General features: G+C 39.4%; 1 protein-coding gene and 1 long non-coding RNA gene across 6 annotated transcripts in view; one reads left to right on the plus strand and one right to left on the minus strand.

The window, feature by feature from the left end:
- LOC147758323 (uncharacterized) lies at nt 1-10821 on the minus strand. 3 transcript variants are annotated; one of them, XR_015327324.1, is made up of 5 exons: nt 9144-10821; nt 8688-8939; nt 8306-8456; nt 5979-6165; nt 1-5519 (listed from the first exon to the last, which is right to left on the minus strand). It is a non-coding gene; the product is annotated as an uncharacterized LOC147758323 (long non-coding RNA). The 3 variants fall into 3 exon arrangements; XR_015327295.1 differs by having other exon boundaries at nt 1-6165; nt 8719-8939; XR_015327287.1 differs by having other exon boundaries at nt 1-6165.
- The window catches only part of LOC111242828 (MKRN2 opposite strand protein), a 26857-nt gene continuing 18840 nt past the window's right edge, over nt 10815-18831 (plus strand). For 2 of the 3 annotated variants that reach the window (XM_086988046.1, XM_086988082.1), the window contains exon 1: nt 10815-11725. The gene's annotated coding sequence lies outside the window, so the exon portion shown is untranslated. The remainder of the gene's footprint in view (nt 11726-18831) is intronic. The other variant, XM_086988135.1, reaches the window with a different exon arrangement.

An 18831-nucleotide genomic window follows, 5' to 3' on the forward strand; every position in this document is an offset into this window, starting at 1 on the left:
CATTAAACTTGATATCTCGTATATTAAACAAACAGATAATGTTTTTATAATCTACCGATTTATTATTCGATATGCATTAGCTTGTTCTTCTAAAATGGTCTACGTAAATTCATTGCTTTCATCTTAGTTTTATCGGTCGGTAAAAATCTATGCTGAAAATGCTACAACGTCAAATTATTCGATCAATATTTTTAACAACAGATCTTTTTAATATTCTTCCAACGGAAAAACGGACGACGGATGAAGCCGGCGCCTTTGCTTTTTTTTTGGGATCTCTATGGTACATACAGGTTCTAGCGTCGAGCATGTGTTTCCAATTTTTGAAAACAACACTTCATTAGGTCATCAATTGAAATGCAGATTTAAATGACAGTGACTCGAGGAGTTTAAGTTGCGTTTAGACAAGTCGAAATCGGCGAACGCTCGTTGTTGGAGTGGCGCCATGAACAAGATAAAAGTTAAAGAGTTATTACACCAGTTCCTTCCCAGACTAGCGAGTTAGATGAAAGCTCATTTTCCCTACCTGCTTCGCGAAATTAGGGGTAGCACATAAAGGTGAATGGTCGTCTGCATTTAGTGGAACATTACAATTGAAAAATTCAGCGAACAGCTGAATACAGTCCCATCAAAGCTGTTGATTTCCAATAACTTTATTTAAACCGCCGGATATCGGTATGTAGCTCCGTGCGTCTTCAATGATGCCCATTCATTTATTAGGTCACATGTCGCAGTGAAGGCGCAGCAGTAATGTGTTTATTTGCCGCATTTAGGGATTCGTGTAATAATTTAAGTTCGAAAGTCGCCAAAGCTACATCTCGCTTCATGCCGAAACGGCTAGCCGTTTGACGCAATGCAAGCACAGTTAGTAAAAGTCGAAACGATTTTGGTAAGGGCATTTGTTTTTCTATTCTATGCAATTCTAAACCATTCTCATGAGTAGGCCAAAATGGACAAATATCTGTTCAGCCACATTCGCAATAACAAAAGAAACGCTCCCTATCATTGAATGTATTGCTCCACTAGATAAAACGTATGCATCGATTTGAATAATGAATAGAGACTCTAGCCCCGTCTAGACTATAAAAAAATATTTTACCTAAATAAATGACGTTGATATTCCTTATCATCTGCCGAGCTCATTCTCGGTAGTTAGTATAGAAACTTTTTAGAAGTGTGTAGATGTTTCTATGTACAAATCTGAATATTTGAACAAGCATTTAAAAAAAATACTGTTTATATTTTGACAGCTTATAACATCGTATACAATATATTAAATTATAATAATGAAATTTGTTCATAAAACGAGACAAAAAATCACATCATGTTCCTCACGGGAACTTACAAACTTGTGAGCGTTTTCCTGCGTAGCGCTTGCTTTGTACTACAGTAACAAGTGAAACCTTGTTCCAGCATGCAAAAGTTAATGCGATCCGACAAACAGACAAACACCGTACGATATGCATAATCAGTGAGTAATGAAAACGAGCCCTGACATGGACAAACACAAACCAACGTATTGATAACATGAGGTAAGATATAATAGATAGTGGTGTAGGAAATTGTACCCGAGCTACTACGAAGAGAAGTTACGGTCAGTTAAAGTTAGATGAATTATCATTAACACGCTACATCGATGCTGATGCTGGTAAAAGTAGACTTTAAGTCACGGATTATCAGTGCCAGGTACTGAACATCCAAATCGTTTGTTATGCTCGTCCCGTTACTCGTCGATTCTATGCATGTCCACGCATAAGTTCCGGGGTTGTAGCAGCCTAAAGGACAACTGGATTGATCCAAACTTTAAGGCATTGGGAAGATAGCTTTTTCGTAAGTATTTAGCAGACTGCAAAAAACGAAAAGCGAAACGGTTCTCACGTGGTCATAGAGCCTATTTAAACTCATTGATCAAATGATTCTGCAAACTTGATAAAACATCGTAAGAAAATTAGACAGACAATCTAAATGACGCAAAACGGTACGCTCCTTACATTTGGTTTGAGAATAACGCCCGCGATCCCGGGCACTCAGAACAAAAAAATCATTCGAAGGGGTCCTTTTAATTTTTTCGTTTATAGGCATTAGCAGCACTTGACAGACATCCACGAGAAGCCTGACGTAACTATGCTATAGATGACAGCTCAGGACCAGCCGTAAAAACAACAATTTGGAATTTAAAGACCAGTGCAGCTTCAATGTCAAGCATTTTTTGGACAGCTGGCCCATTGCACAAGGTTAACCATACATCTTCGCCCAGCTATGAACCTGATTTCTCGAGGTTTTGTTTGCGAATGCGTTCACTGTATATATGGGACACGCAAAGGTGTTTTCTAATTGACTTATACTGGGCTATTATCTATTTTTAAACTAAGCTGGTATTTTGGGAGGCTGTCGTCGTCTTAGCGTCGGCGATGGTATTTCTCAACATGTTCGTCGAGCCCCCATAAACTTCTGTAGTCCGGCCACTGTGTTCCATTTTTATCGACCTTAGGTGATCCTACAATAATTAACCGTGTCACTTATTGTGGGGAAACGTCAAGATCCGTCAAACCCTGACGGTTGGTTTTCCGTATGCTCTACTACGCCCAAACAGCTTCATGGCAGTCAATAAAACTAAATTGAAAAAAACTGAAAAACAAATGAAACCACAAGTAATATGGAATAGAGACGAGTTGTTCTTCGAAATAAAGTATAGTGATATGTAAATGACAATGGTTCTGAATTGCGTGAATATTTTTTGATAAAAGGCTTTTGCTCAAAAGCATGGGTGTGGTAGAAGCAGCACAAAAATGATGCGAGCACACTATTAATTAGCTTGAATATTTTAATGGTTCAGATTCACATACCGTTGAAATCATTTTCACTGTACTAAGGAAAATAAGCTCGTGGAAGGTATTCTAGCATTTGTCAAAATGTATTAGGAAAAGATCGGCAACCGTATTCGAAGTTCATACATTATTCTTCATTCATCGATGATCACATCAAAATCATTCTAAGCCGCTCTCCAAAAGAGCTCTGTAGTTTTCGCTATCATTTCCACGGCTACAGATCATTCTTGATCCTCAACGATATGTGGTAGATATGACAATCCTAACCAAGTAAGTTTATCTGTTACTACGATGAGGCACAAGTGGCGCGCCTGTCTATTCAGCTCGCATCAAGCACGACAGAGCTGCCAGCCGTATCAAACACTTAAGTTTAACCAAGGCAAAATCACCGGAAGTAAAATTGTCGGATAATAGGACATTTTTACCCTTGACGTATTTAACGTATGGCCACAGAGTTGTCTGTCTTTAGAGCCATATGATTCGTGACGGCTTGCACGCACAGTTGTTGTGGGATATATATTGGCTAGCAAGCATTAACAATAATAAAAGCCAATTGCAGGCTTCGATACGAAACGAGGAATACGAAGTGACCGAAGCGGGGTCTAATGATGTAAATATTAAGACAGTGTCAACGAATCACAATCAAACTCTTAAAAAAAAAGCACAAATACTTGCATTGTGCGGTTTTACCTAGTAACACATACAGGATGCGTCAACAAGTATTTAGCGAAAAATCGTTCAATTGACTTTCATAAATAGTTAGGGTGTTTGGAATCGATTATACAATATGTCGTCTACTCTATTGAGCCTTTCGCTCATGAATGAGTCACGGCCCTTTTGACTGTATTCCATATCGTATAGCATAGGACAGGGAAAACGATGTAGAAGCCCGAGAACTTTTTGGGAAAGCCTTACCCACGGAGCACAGACTACCAGCTAGAAATGATGAGAAAAAAAGGATAGACATTTCAACGAAACGAAGCGGTACGTGATGCTAATATGTGCCTAGGTAAATAGCAAGAACACATACTATATTCGCCTGTGTCGATAAGTAAACTAGCCTTTACTGTTAGGCCAAGCAAATAGCCCATTTTTAGCCATATATTTCATCAACATACAAGACAAGGACTACACACATTCTTACCAAAAGAACGCTGTTCGTTTTCTGTGTAAGCCATATCGGTACTAAGTCTTGTGTACCATGCATCGCTTAAGCCCTTATATTTGATCATCAATGTATTGGTCAATAAAATAACAGATACGCGTATTCGCCAAGCGGTGCCTAAATGTGCTTGTACAAATCGTCAGTTTTCCAATATGTTCATACTGATTTAAAGGTTATCTTAATCACTACTGACTATACGTAGCCATTGAAAACCAATAAGCGTTCGAAATAAGCGATAATTGAAACTATCATACTAAAGTTTTTTTCTATATTATCTGTCATATCATAAGTGTTTCTTGTTTTATGTATATGTAATTTGCCGTGTTACATCGGCCTTTAACATTTCTACCCGAATAATCATATGGTATAATATGCAGTTCGCTGTAGTTTTTGTCCAAAAAATGAAAAGTTAGTAAAAACTAATTATTATTGAATTTTTACGATTTTTTATTAATCGGTATCAGATATATTGATGTTATACCAATTAAAATTGTTAATTTACCATATGATCATTCTCTATGAATGAATCTCCATGCGTAAAGTCTTGCTAAAGGACACTTGACTGTCACGTATATGGAAAGCAGCTACTAGAAGTATAGGACATTAAAAAACTGAGTTACTCACGTGTCCAGCGTATATAATACTTATATATAGATAAAAACATCGAATTCCGGGAAAAACATTATAAGACCGCATCGATTCGGATTGCATCGAGCACATTTAAGACATGTTTTTGAGCTACACCAAAACGTCGCTTATAGAAACAGTAAGCGAATATTTTTCTAATGATCACGCACCAGCTTCCTTTTACATAGTCAACTCATATAACGCAGAGTAGCCACAGGCGTGTATTGACAAAGACAATATTTTGCCCCTTTTAATACTGCGTACTATACTTTGAGAATGAATATTTTCGTGTTTCATATTTGTAGCAGTTCTACAGTGGTGATAAAAGTAACTAAATGTCTAAGGCCGATCCTTGCAATATACGCAAACAGTATGAACTAATCCATCGGTTCGTGAAGATACATATATCTATATATATTTTTATCGTAGAGGTCGCTAGACGCGGAACACAGGCTCAAGTTCGACAAAACCTATCGACCGCAAGACCTTCGTACCTTTACTCAAAGAACTTATAGGACACTTCTGCGTCATCTGCTTTCGATTGGCCCCATCGTCGAAAGCTTATTATTCAATCTTAATAGCTGCGCATCTTTCCAGCTGACATGTGTTCTTTATTTTGAATTTACTACTGGTCACGTTGTTTGAAGCGCGCGGACCACATCTTCGCTGTACGTTCCCACGACTTCTAGCTGATAAAATAAAAGTCGTTGATGAGATAGATCATCTGCGTTCGGGTGTCGTTCGGCAAAGGATATGTTCGGCGTCAGCGTTATAACTCGTATCCATAGATGACATCAGTCTGGACCGATAGGAAGCTCAATGTGCTACCGGCCCATGCGCATTTCTTCGTAAACATGGCTTCTCAGGACAGCAGGGCGTCGCAGCTAGAAGCTTCAAATATTCTTTATCGAAGATAGCGAAATCCGAGGTGCGATAATCACAAGAAAACGAACGATCGTTATGCCATCATGCCTCCACTGTATAGAACTGTAGGAATTTTAAGGTTCACCTGCCGCGTTCGAATGATGGCTTGTGGATATTGTATGGTTATTGTCGTACGCGGTTTGACGCCAACCAGGTTCAGATGTTTATTAAGCCTTTACGTACATTTGTTTAGGTCTTACTTCTAATGCACGATGTAGCACCTATTTACACTGCTCGTGCGCTCAATATATGCAACCAAACAAAATCTATATTCTCTAGCTGTACTCAGGGATGTAGCGGCAGTTTAAAGCTCTTTTTATGAATGCGATGGATGAATCTTAAGCACCCGCATCGTTCGCTCGAGCGACATCGTCATTATTTTTTTATTATTCAAATTAAACGATTATTTATTTGTCGCTTCATTTACCTCATCTTACCTTACTTCATTTACCGTTAGTGTAAGCGAAGGGCCGAGTGAAATCAGCATGACGATCGGTGCCACGAGTTAGCGCTAATCGATAAGTCGCCTTGGGCCATTGCGATGTCTCGATATGTACGTTTCCGTGTCCACAGGCGAGAGCAGAACTTTTCGGTAACGAAACTCAGTAGGCACTCACAGCGGATCTGTAACATTACAGCCCAAGCACGCCTCCATGGAATGACCTTTATTTACTTTGGTTAGACCAACACATGGCACAAATGAATTAGACTCATATTTTCGTATCCGTACGATAGGTGACAAAAAATGAGGATTTCGTTAGTTGTGCGGGCTGCTACCTATTAATATCTATAATGAAGGGAATTCCATCGAGGCCGTTAGACTACCAAAGGTACGTTTTCTACGTGACGTTCAGTGCTTCTTAAATTTCTTATTTCCTACTCTCAAAAGAATCTAAAAGTCTACGACAGTTTTAAAAAGCCAAAAAGCGTCACAGTGAGATGGAACGATAAAGCGGCACGTGGGGCCATAGCACGGAAATTTCCAACAGCTCAAGGGGGAAAAAAATCAAGAAAATATTAGTATGATTTGGCGGAACTCATATGCTTACCTCAATCGGTTAATTAGCCTCTATAATTAGAAGTGGCGCACTCATTAGCTGGGCAAATGTGTACAGAAAAAAATAATCGGGTAAAAGGTCATGAGAGAAAAAACATCGTGGTAATAGAGTGAAAACCAACCAATTAAATGCCAACACGCGTTTGATGTTCTTGTGTGTCATTTCAAAATACAATCTATTGCGTATCCCAACGTGTCATAAAAAAAATGGCGTCGATGGTAGTGTTCCGTGACAATATTTCTTTCCAGCAGCGTCACCACTTTTCCTAGTCTTGATTTTGCGATACACAGCTAAAAAAAAGCTTAATGGCAATTTGATACATGAAATCACTAGCCGAACATGATCGAGCTTAACAATGATAATAAACGACAGATACACTGCATATCGTCAGTACTTTCGTAATTCTGCTCGGTTCAGCCGGCGCTAAATAAAGACGCGACTCTACTTTAATTCTTGCAATTCTTAAAGTTGTGCAGCCCATTTTTCCTAGAAGTTTATAGGCTACCATTGAGAAAGAAACAGTTTCTTCGGTTGACGTCACCACGAGCTCTTGGCCACGCTTTCGATTCGGCACAGACTTGTGCAAGTGAAAGTCCGCACCTCATGAAGAATGTACATGTTCAGCTTGTCTCTGACGTAGTTGATACGGCATTGCCTGTTTCGATTCCGGCAACCATAGACACGCTGACGTCATTATTCTAATCGCAAATCTGTAAGGAAACATGTTTTGGTACGCTAACCACTTGACTGTGATATACAGTACATAAACGTGTGCGGCGCGCGATTTCCTAGATTCGTCGACTTTCGTTCTGTACCATCTGTAGTTAGTCACCGTTTAGAAATGTAGTGCGACGTATAAGAGGCAAACAAAACGGCAGTCAGGCAGCCAGACACGCTCGCATTTATTTTTTCAATGTTTTTTTTTATTTACTCATATTAATATAAATCTCTCTTAGTTGGGGCTGTTGTTCTGCTGCCAGCGAGAAGGGGGGCATTCTGTCATACAGAAGCCTGTTTTTGTGCGTGATCTTGTTTAGAAACATTGAATCCCGCGTGTACGAAACGATTCTAGTTGATAAAGCGTTGTTTTTACAGATAAAGTAAAAAAAATTGAGAAAATATAGCATGATCACTTGTGAGGCGCGATGTATGATTGGTAAACATGGGTTTGATTTCCGGTTAGCTGTAATATCTATTTTTTTTTGTATAAATTAAATAAATATGTACATTAAAATCGATTTAGTGCACATCTGGCTGACATCGATACTGCTATACTTCTTGTCCGCCTAATACGCTTACAGTCTTCGGACACTCACGATATACATATATATATATATGCAAATAAGTTATGGCGTAAGGATGTTAGTAGGATAACCGTGTTAATTTTTGTACGCGACCATCGAAGTCGAAAATGCAGAGATTTTGTTTATTATCAAATTAGAGATTTACATCTACTAACGCTGTGGCACAAGCATTGGCACTGGTGCTGATGTAGAAGCTGTTAGAAGTACACTTTTTCATCAAAAACATCCAATACCCAGATGATCTAGTTCTGTCAAACCATCGAAAATAGGAGCCGTGCATAATCGTGAAGATTAGCTATTCCAAATCAACTATGGAGAAAAAAAGCATAACTAACATACCGCATATATATATATATATACACTACGCTATTTCTAAAGGTGATTTTTCCAAGATCATATCACCTGTACGTGTAAATCGTAGACCATCACAATCATCACCATCTTCACTCGCATCATCAACGTCAAGATTTACCGCTCGCCTCCGACCATTTTCCGAAGGCAACCGACTCCGTTAACAACACCAATGACCACATACTCGGTGGCTCAGTTTTTACTGGAATTAAGCGGAACGCATGAAACGGAAAGGAAATACGCAATTTATCTTATCCTGTGAACACCCAAAACGAATTTTGCAAAGAATTGTACCGACAACGACAGCGTCGCCGCCGTAGACGACAAGCACAACCGCAACTAGATACAAAGAAAAATATATAGGAAAAATCGCTTCGTCGCCAACATATATGTATATACGATAAAAAAAAAAAAACCATAAACCATGATATACCAATCACACACAAACACGTCGCGATGCATACTCGTGCACGATGTAAAAACGGGCATAAATAACATTTCTTCAACCTCTATGCACATCGATACGAAGAATGGATGAACAGTTCCGGCAAAAACAGCAGCGTCTTAGAATTGCTTCTATTGCCCCGATGTTAGTGGGCTACGGATAGGCCGAACCCAGACAGATCACCTCAATCTATCTCATCGATCTGCTTATCTGTGCTAGAACAGGTGCGAACGGTCCCATCTGGAACCGAAGTGAAAAACTGTTAGAAAAACATTAAATATACGCGAAATATTGTTAACCTCCTTTTTATTAATAGATAGGCATGGACTAATAGCGCCATTGTTGTTCTTAGTTTACTGGTCGAATGAATCTACGTTGTATCTCTTTCTGATCAATACAAACTCGGCTTTGAAGTGTGCCGAAGTCACTGCCAAATGCACTTACGCTGATCTGTTGCCCTCTTAGTCACTGATTGCTGGGTATATGGGACAGATATCGAAACATTAGTTGCATTTTTCAAGCATCCAAATGAAATGTGTGTCCATCGACGAACTCATCGGACGCTTCCGTGGCCTCGCCTCATTTCTTGCGACGGTTCCTGATCCACAGACGAGCACGATGAACTGAGACAATTTTACTGATTCGAGTGGCCTGTTTGCCACCGAAACCGATCTGATGAGCTGATTACTGTCAAATTTATATATTCTGTTTGCGGATACCGGATGTTAGACGTCGCGTCTTGCAGGACCCGCACAACCCATAGATGCGTCGTAAGGTTCTGTCGTACCAAATGTCCGATGAAGATCCTGATACCGCTGTAATACTGCGAAGCGCTACTAGCAGCCGCCAGCGCGATAGTCGTTGTCGGCGACGTATTGTTTTATGCATGATATGTCGTTCTATTTTGGGTACTTAATACTCCTGCTACTACCGCTCAATGGTTCAAAATTGTGTCTCATGTGTAGTAACCCATGGGGCGCCTTGTTGCCATGAGTTGCTATTGGGGACAGGTTGTTCTATTATCAATACTCCGTCTGCGGTTCGCTCAGCACGGACAGCGTTAATCTAATGCCTGAGTGTTTAACAGGGTGCAATTTTTCCCATTTGTTTTTCAGCCTAGAATTGCGTTACGTGTCTCGACAATTCTTGTTCTCCAATCACAATCACACTTCTATTTCATTCGTATGCAGCTTTTACTTGTGACGCTGTTGGCGTTAATGGCCGTCTCTGCTATTACTGCTGGCCTTTGCATTGTTACAGCAGTGAATTCTCATGACCCAGACTATCGCCGTTGTCTTCCTGTAAAATACTACAGTAGCACTGTGTAGGGAGTGTTGAGAACAAATTGGGACACGTTTTGGCGGGCTGTCTGTAGTAAATATGCGTTCATCCGTTATTTTCGGTACTGGAAAGAGGACGGTTTGTTTATCATAGCAAAAGCTCATCGTGATGGAGACAGAAGTCTTAAGTTCAAGATATGAGCGACGATGGTCTATTGTCCATGACCTCGTAGCAAACATACTCTGATCAAAATTATGAACTTTTTTGGTTGTTCAAAGTTGATGGTCGATGTTATTGCCACGTGGCTTCTGGCAATACTTTATCGTGAATCAAAGCGAAAGATATACGAAAAGGGTTTTTATTAAAAGAGCTTCAAAGCTTAGCAAAATAACGCAAAGTACTTTTTGCTAATGCCGATACAGATGGTAGCGACTGTTTTAAAGGCGAACGTGTCTCACTCCAAATAGGTCGTGACGATAAGCCACAATGGTTGGTGTTTTTTTACACTCGTTGCACCTTCTAAAAAACGTCTACGCTTTTTTGGATGCTTGCATTTTTGAGGCTTTTGGCCTATCATCATCCCAAGATAACAATCCGCTAAATTCTTACCGAGACTTTACCTGGTCTACACGTATTCGTTAGTTTCGAGAAGGATTACTGAAAATGACGTACGCGCGGTTCAGGCCATGAGTCGAAGCTGTGATCGAAAAAATAGTAGATACATTAAACGGACGTGTCTGTGATGGATGTGCCTATTGACACATACGAAAAGGAAGTTCTTCCGAATATCTGTTTTAACTTAGAGGCACCTTATAAACAAGCGACGTGAGTGCTGTTTTAGTTCATCCTCAACAGTCTATAAAAATATAGTTAGTGCTGATTGAGCGAGGTCTTTGCTTTCTCGCCCATATTAACGGCGCCTCTTTCCCCGAGAAGTTAGCCACAACAGCCGATCTGGTGTTGATGTCTGTTGGCGAACAGGGAGATAGCCACGGACGGCCAAGCAAATGGGCATCGGATCTCCCAGTACTGGTTGCTGCTGTAGCTGCTTCGAAGTGGCGCCGCCCAACAGCCCGATACGGCAAAAACAGCTGTGAGCAGTGGAAGTAGCATAGCGGCAAGCTGAGTCCATCGTTTGCCGATGGCGGAAAGCGCTGGCAAATCAAATACAGTTGTCCTATGCAAAACAAAGAGCAGAATACCAAAAGAGTCCTATTCGATCTGGCCCTATTTGAAAGGAACAATGTCACGCAGTGTTTACACAGAAAGCATTTGATTTTAAAGGAGAAGACCAAAGTATCAGAGGTTCTGTGGCGAATACACGTTAAGGTTTTAAGGCAAAACTTTTTGTGAGTCCGCTCCGTATTGAGGATGTGCTGTGAAAAAACGAAGTGACTGAATTTCTTTGTCGGTTTGAGGTGTCAAACAGTAACAGACTTAGAGAGAGAGAGAGAGAGAGAGAGAGCAAACGGAATTTGAAGCAAACCGAGACGGAACATCTCCTACGATTGAAACCCACTGTGATACCCTCACTAAAGTACGCAAATTGAATTACTTTCTTTTGCAGCAAGGAGCACCAGCGTGCTCTTTGCTGTGGGGTTGTGTTAAGATTGTAGTGACACCGGCAACCTCCGATTTATCTGTATACTTTTGGGGTTGGGGCGACTGGGAATAGGAACTGTTGAGAAATAGTTTTTGACAAGCCTTTTGACAGGTCTAACTAGAAGGCTGAAGAAAATAGAACGGTGAGTATCGTTAAAATACAAAGTTTCTCTTTAATATTAACACAGTCGAAATCAATATAAATTGCAGCTAATTTACCATTGCGTAAAATTAAATTGATATAAAGTTATAGCGCCATAACGTCCACTAAATACCGTGCGCGAAGAACTTTGGACAAGTTATATGCTGAACAAACTTTAGCGATCTACTCGGTGAAATTATTTCGAAAGCAAAGGCCAAGGTGTGCATGGAAATGTAGCTGAACGCTTAAAAACCGAAATTTCATGATACCACTTGCCGCATATCTGCCGGAAACCAAGTTAAGAAGGAGACCGATAATGCTATCACTTCTATTATTGAAATGTTTCCACAGCAAATCAAGGAAGACGCGCTCCAAAAGGCTACTGCTGCCAATGAAAAAAAACTGAACATCACATTCATTTTTACGTTACCTTATATGTGACCAAACCAAACTTGAGATGTGTACATTTTTTTTACTCATTAGCTGCGATTCTTTATTCAATCCAACGTGCGTCGTTTCTTTAACAATTCAATTAGTTTCTAATAAGTTACCGATTAAGTAAGTGAATTTTTCTATCTATGACCTTTAGGGGTAAATCGATAGTAGAATATGCTTGCCCACCAGTTCTCCTTTATAGGGCATTGTATTTAAACGGACCTAGATCGGAAGAATAAACTGATTAAAACCAATGTTCGATAATCTTTAACTTAATTCTGGGAGTACTTGTGTAATGAAATCTCGTATCGTCATCAAGTAACCAGAATGCCTGCCTTTGATTGCTGTGCCTGCGGTGCATAAGCCCATAAGAACTTGGAATAGCGGGCTGCATCCATTGTTTAATTTTGGGCAAGTATTACGATCACCTTACGTCCGAACCTACTCAGTACTGTCAACGAATTGCAAATCTTTCCGGGATAACATTCGCCCCTGGTTTCTCTCGTGCTGGCATTAGAGATTAAATCATCCCTTGTCTATGGTTTTTCATTGATTAAAAATCCTGCAAATCGCACGTAAAATGCACTATAGGCATTTCCAGCTGATTTGGGGTCAATTCACAGGGGACTCATCTTTCACTCAGTGTTTGCATTTTCACCATTTGGCTCATAATTCTTTAACATGGTACAAGTGAAATGCCATTTTTGACTGACAGAGCCCTTAAGCTCTGCTTTCGTAGACAACCACTTCGATTGAGGCAGTGCGTTCGTATCATTCGGGTTCCGACATGTGGGCATCTTCTTTCCGATTTTCAACACTCCAATCTCAGTTCTTGAAACATTCTCACTATGCATGAACTATGTTTTCACTTGAGGCGTCGTTACCTAAAGTTTTCACCACTTTTCGATACATTTCTGTAGCGTTATGGTTTTCGAGGAACATTGATTTCCAGGACTAAAACATGTTTCTGAACTAATTTCTCGCGAAATAACCGGTCTTCAGTCACAAGTTACTAGAGGATTGGAGTATTTACCAGACAAATTTCGTCTGCTAGTGACGCGCAGTTCAAAACTTATTCAGTTTCAAAATGCGCCAAATTCGCTTACATCAGTATGATGTTACATATCTGAAGTGCAGAATGGGATAAAGTTTCTTTAGTATTCTCAACGAAATACTAGGTTACCTTTACCCGACACTATACGAATACATTAATTTGTAATTGGTGTTTGTTTTGTTCTATTATGCAACCTTTGATGCCGTTCTTTATACACATCCTTTATACAGTTCCTCTAAGTATACATATGTGCGCGTGCAAAACTCCCTGGCTCACTTGGGTACTGGATATAGCTTTTTTGAGAGACGTGTATTTTGTTCGCTTTCCCGTTTAAATCGACATTTCGAGCTCTTACGTCCGGTAGTACCTCAGCTAAGCCTTGCTTTAAGTGGCTGGCCCGTTCTAGCCTGAAACAAAGCCTGTGTACGCCCGGTTTCGAGCCGAAACCATTTTACATGTCCTTAAGTTTAGTAGGTGAGCACGCTGCCGCTATTCTTACAGCGACATCGTCTGCCCGTCTACGGACATACAACTTGACACCTATCTGAATCGTACGGATGACGGGTTCCTTATTCGTTTGAAATTTTCGTTACTACACGATGGACTAATCGGTTAAATGCTACGAAGGGCAGGCGTTGTCAAGGTCGACTCGAACCGAGTTTTTGCCTTCTCCTAATGAAGTATTTGTCAGACGAGAATTGAATGATATAATAAAAAAAAAAAAGTAGTTAGCGCTCCCCTGTGCTTCGATTCCACGTTAATCTAATCGTCAGTAAAGGTGTGCCTGTAGCTAAAACTTTTATATTCCGTTTTATTGTTGCGATATATAGTCTCATAGGACCTAAGGACTTCGTGTCCGACTTTGTGCGTGAGCACGAACCAGCAACATCCTCTGTTGTATCCTGCTCCGCTGTGCTGTGGTGCCTGTGTATTTATCCTTTCGATCCTCCTCGTCTACACACAGGTCTATACAAAATCGTATGTCTCTGTTCCCTCTGCTCACATATGTATTTGTGCAAAGATAAAACAATATTCTTTGATCGCTTTATGCTATGCGCCATCTGTGGTTACCTGTAGTTGAATAGTTAGTGTTGGGTTGTCCGGAGCCATTTAGTGAATCGAAACCATTGTACACGTACGAGCTGGACTTCCATATACTGAGTGCACTGCTTTAGGAGCTTTTCAAGAGCTTTTTTTTTTATGTATGATTTACACTTCTGTGTCCAACCTGTGCCTGTGTGTGTGTGTGTTTATGGTCGATGGATTGTTTGCGAAAATTGATGGTACGATATGTTCTATCACCTACCACCTCTTTAAAGCCATAAAAGCAATCGAAATTATACGGACTCGAATATAGGAGCTAAAATTTGTTTTTACTTTATCCACTCCGTGATTGGAAGGTCACGATCAGGTCTTACGTTGTAATTGTACAATCGTATTGGGCATATGTGTGGTGTGCCGCTCGTTCATAGGCCCCCTCAAGAACCCCTCAGGATTTTACGTCTTTAAAATGTCATAGTAACAAATGGCTCTGGTATACATTGCAGTGGACGAGCTCATTTTCGCCAGAATCTATTCAATTAGGTCCGATAGATAAACTATAAAGATAAAGGAGCGCAGGCATACTAGAAAAACGATTATTCGCATTTATAATACCTTTAGCTCTAACGATTCTTTATCGAATTTATCGAGAAACACAAATGAAAGTAAGAAAATAATCCGGTGTTGATTAGAGTGTGATTACGTTCCTGCTGTAAGTTAACTATGGAAGTAATTATTAAATGAAACGAACCGCTACAACGAATTATACCCAAAAAGTTTGCGATATTCCTAATGTACTGCATCGAATGACGTGATGCACCCAGATAACTCTTAATAATACTTTCAGCTTTCCAGCTGAAAAAGCCAGGGGTCATTGATTCGAGCTCCGCCAATGATATATACTATACGTCAGGTGTGATTAAAGAAAAATACGACATTATTGGGTACGAGATTCGTTTGACTGCTAATGCCAAGAAAACCCATAGGTTTTTTTTCACAGAATCGCCAACTAACCTTAGTAGGTAGTCCTTTCTGTACATTCTGATGTATTTTTTCTCCAAAAATACTGTCTATTAATCTCAACGAGAGGAAATTTGAGGTGTATTAGCTAGAAATTCAAAATGTTCGCGGGTCGCTCATTGTATGGGGAAGCATAAAGCAAATTTCGATCTAGTAATCGATTGAAAGAACGACGTCAAGTAAACGTCATGCGTTGCCTTAGGCAACATAACACAAAATGACAGGGGAGAGCTAGAACGAGAACTATATCTATCCGATGAACTTTATTCTGAAATATGAAATCTATTAAAGAAAAAAATAACACTACTTCATCTAAATAATTTCAGTTTTCTAACCAGCGTAGTAAGGCAAGCATCATCAATAGTAGATTATAATTATTCCGTCATGTTGTCCCAACAAATGAAGTCAGCTAGCGTCTACTTCTGCATTTTTAAGAGTTTGCCGAATATTTGATATTGTTAGTTACTCTATTATTACATAAAAATGGTAGCGAATCTTGCTTGATTTCAAGTTTCCTTTTATTCCGTTCCGAAAGCACGAGCTCAACTCGTGCACATATTTACCTATCGCGTTAGTACAGTTACCTATAGGTAGGGCCGAAATTGCACAGACGTTTCATTAAATGGTAGAATAGTGCGTAATATGTGACTGTGACGTAAGAGTCACGTTATTACTGGACACGATTAGTAGCCGCCGACGCTTTCTCATACCGGCACATGTTGGACCAGTGGGAAAGTCGGCCAAGAAAACGCTAAACTTTAGCACATTTAGCAGCCATATTGGGCGTATGGCGCTGACGCGCTTTTCCCTTATACGGGTGGCCGTTTGCTCCTGTACATTATTAATTCGTATAACCGTTTTGAGATTTTCACACTGTTCATCCACCCCTTTTTTTCCAGCAAAAAGCTCAGTACGAAAATGATAGCACAAGGACGTCATTTGACGCCGCGCACCGCCAGTTCACGTATTGTCTATTCGGCGATCGGTCCGACATAGCCTATAGCTGTTCATCTGCTTTGAAGGTTTTCGAAAAATTTCCCCGAGGAGGGGCATTCAGGCAGGTGTGACCAGTGTTAACGCTGTGGTGTAAACAAACACTTGTGAACAGCAAAGGCAAAACAAAAGACTGTAAAAGCTTTTATTTTTTTTTTAATGAAACGTATGTAATCTATGAAAGTTTGACGTTTTCAGGTTAGTAGAATATTTAATGTGTAAGAATAAATATGATCGTTTAGTACACTCGGTTAATGTATAGCATCATTTAATCAATGATAATTTTATTTCTTTATTTAATCATACTCATCGTGTTTGTAATATCATTGGCGGGACTCGAGGGCAACAAGCACTGTGTTTTTTTTCGCTCTAAACTCCAGTTTCTGCGCCGACCGCGTCTTGGCCAGTTATAAATATTTAGTCACTTGTTTAAACAAAAATTGTCTGTCACATGATTTTTTTTCTAACCATATTCACTCAGACAGCCCTTGCACTTTATAGTTTACTTATTTGTTAACATATCTTAACTTGAATTTATTAAACTTGAGAAATCTTTGGAGACATCCCGATAACTATATTCTGTACGCTTACATTGAACAGGAATAGGGTCACGGAGCGTTGACAACCGTTTAATCAGCGAGAGATATTCTCATGGATGGTATAACTATTTGAACGCAAAATCAAGTGGTTTGCAATTACACAAATATGTAAGTTGTCATGTAGAAACGATAAGTTCCTAGATCTTTGTGAATACATCATTTTACTGTTATGCATCTACCGATCCGGTCCTTGATTTTGCAAAGCCTTACATGATTGTCTATAGAAGGCGGGCTTTATATATATATATATGAAAGCGGGCTTTTATATATATATATATATATATACATATATAGGCAAGCGTATTATAATATTAAGCAGTGAGCTAAACCTTAATGATGATGTCTCTTATCGGTTTCGGGGACTCTAACCGTCAAACGTACGTATAAGGTGATGAGATGGCTGAGGTCAAACTAAACGGACAATTAAAGGTGTATGCACAAATAGAAGATGACTACCGCAGTAGTTGTTTTCTGTCGATACCTGTAAGATTCTCGTGCTTAATTAAAAAGGTGACGCTCACACGTGATGTTTACAATCCGTTTGTCGACTGTGTCTATTTGTTTGACGCGAACCACGTTTCAAGGTAAACAAACACTATCGATTATATCTGACACACTGTTTTCCATTTCGTCTTTTAGCACGGAGTTAGGAAAAACAGTTATTAAAGAAACGAAGTAAGTATATGCTATCTAAATCTGCGGATTTTAGGCATAGATAAGGCTGGTAAAATCCTGTTTCAGGGTTATACGGCGCGTAACACGACCTCACAAAGTAGACTGCCTAATCGATATAAGCTTTATTATTATCATTATTACTGTTGTTATTAAACCACGTTTAAGATCTATCTTCGATTAGGATTTTTACGTAGACATATAAAATCTACTATTAAAACGAATGAGTAGATGCATGAAAAATCGGCTATATTTTTTTGTAAATATTTCTATATACATTCTTGTTGCGATTTAACAAAACGTTACAAATGCAAAATAACGCGACTGAGGTATCTTTAATTACTTGACCGTCTCGATAGCCAACGATGTCGGCTGAATCTGCCGGAGAAAAAATATACTTAAATAGTAGATTTTATTTTCCCGCGTATTTTTCATATTTCGCTTAGGCTAGCTCAGTGGAAATTGCGGTGTCAGACTCAATGCTTTTCATTTGTTACGCGCTGGATACGACGAAGCAACCTGATCAGATAATTTGGCCATGTAACTTAATGAAGTTTAGGTAACTCAGGCAGGTTGTCTACTACAGACGACCTCAATATAGCAGAGAGTAAGGGAAAACGAAAAAAGAAAGAATAAGATCGAAATATTTCGAATTTAAAATATGTAGCTTTTGGCGCACAAGTTTTACCGAAGCGTTCTTGCTATTTTTATATGAGCATTACCACTTTCTTTTATAAATCTGAATAGTACGTTATAAGCATTACAATAGTAACTCTATCGTTATGGCATATATTCTCATTGAGGGTTTGCTGAATATCATTATTATTGAACTTCTACAGTCTTTTAGCAAATATTTAAAGTTTGAGCCTTGAGAAATTCAGCTAATCAGCAGATGGGAGTTCATTCTACAAAGTAAGTGAACAAGGAACGGCAAAACTATGGGATGCTATAGGATGTGTGTAATGATTATATATATTTATATGTTCGGATATTTAAATATATTCTACGAAAGATCTCTACGAGGACGTTTCACGGAGCGATATCTTCGTGTAACCCCAATTAACAAATGATTCCAGTTCGAATAACGTCGAGATTGATAGGACGCTTGTATGTATGCGCCTGCGCTGTATGACCTGCGCAGACGTATTGACATTATATTTTTGATACTATTATTCACAGATAAAGCCGAGGCCATGGCTTAACTAATTTCATTTTTTCGTTGAAGACGCGAGCGAAGTGATCATTTAAAAGGTACCAATACTGACCAGAGGTCACCTTCTTTCTGTATTTGCT

Source organism: Varroa destructor, unplaced genomic scaffold (genome assembly GCF_002443255.2).
Source record: "Varroa destructor unplaced genomic scaffold, Vdes_3.0 BEIS01000001.1, whole genome shotgun sequence".
Lineage (NCBI taxonomy): Eukaryota > Metazoa > Arthropoda > Arachnida > Mesostigmata > Varroidae > Varroa > Varroa destructor.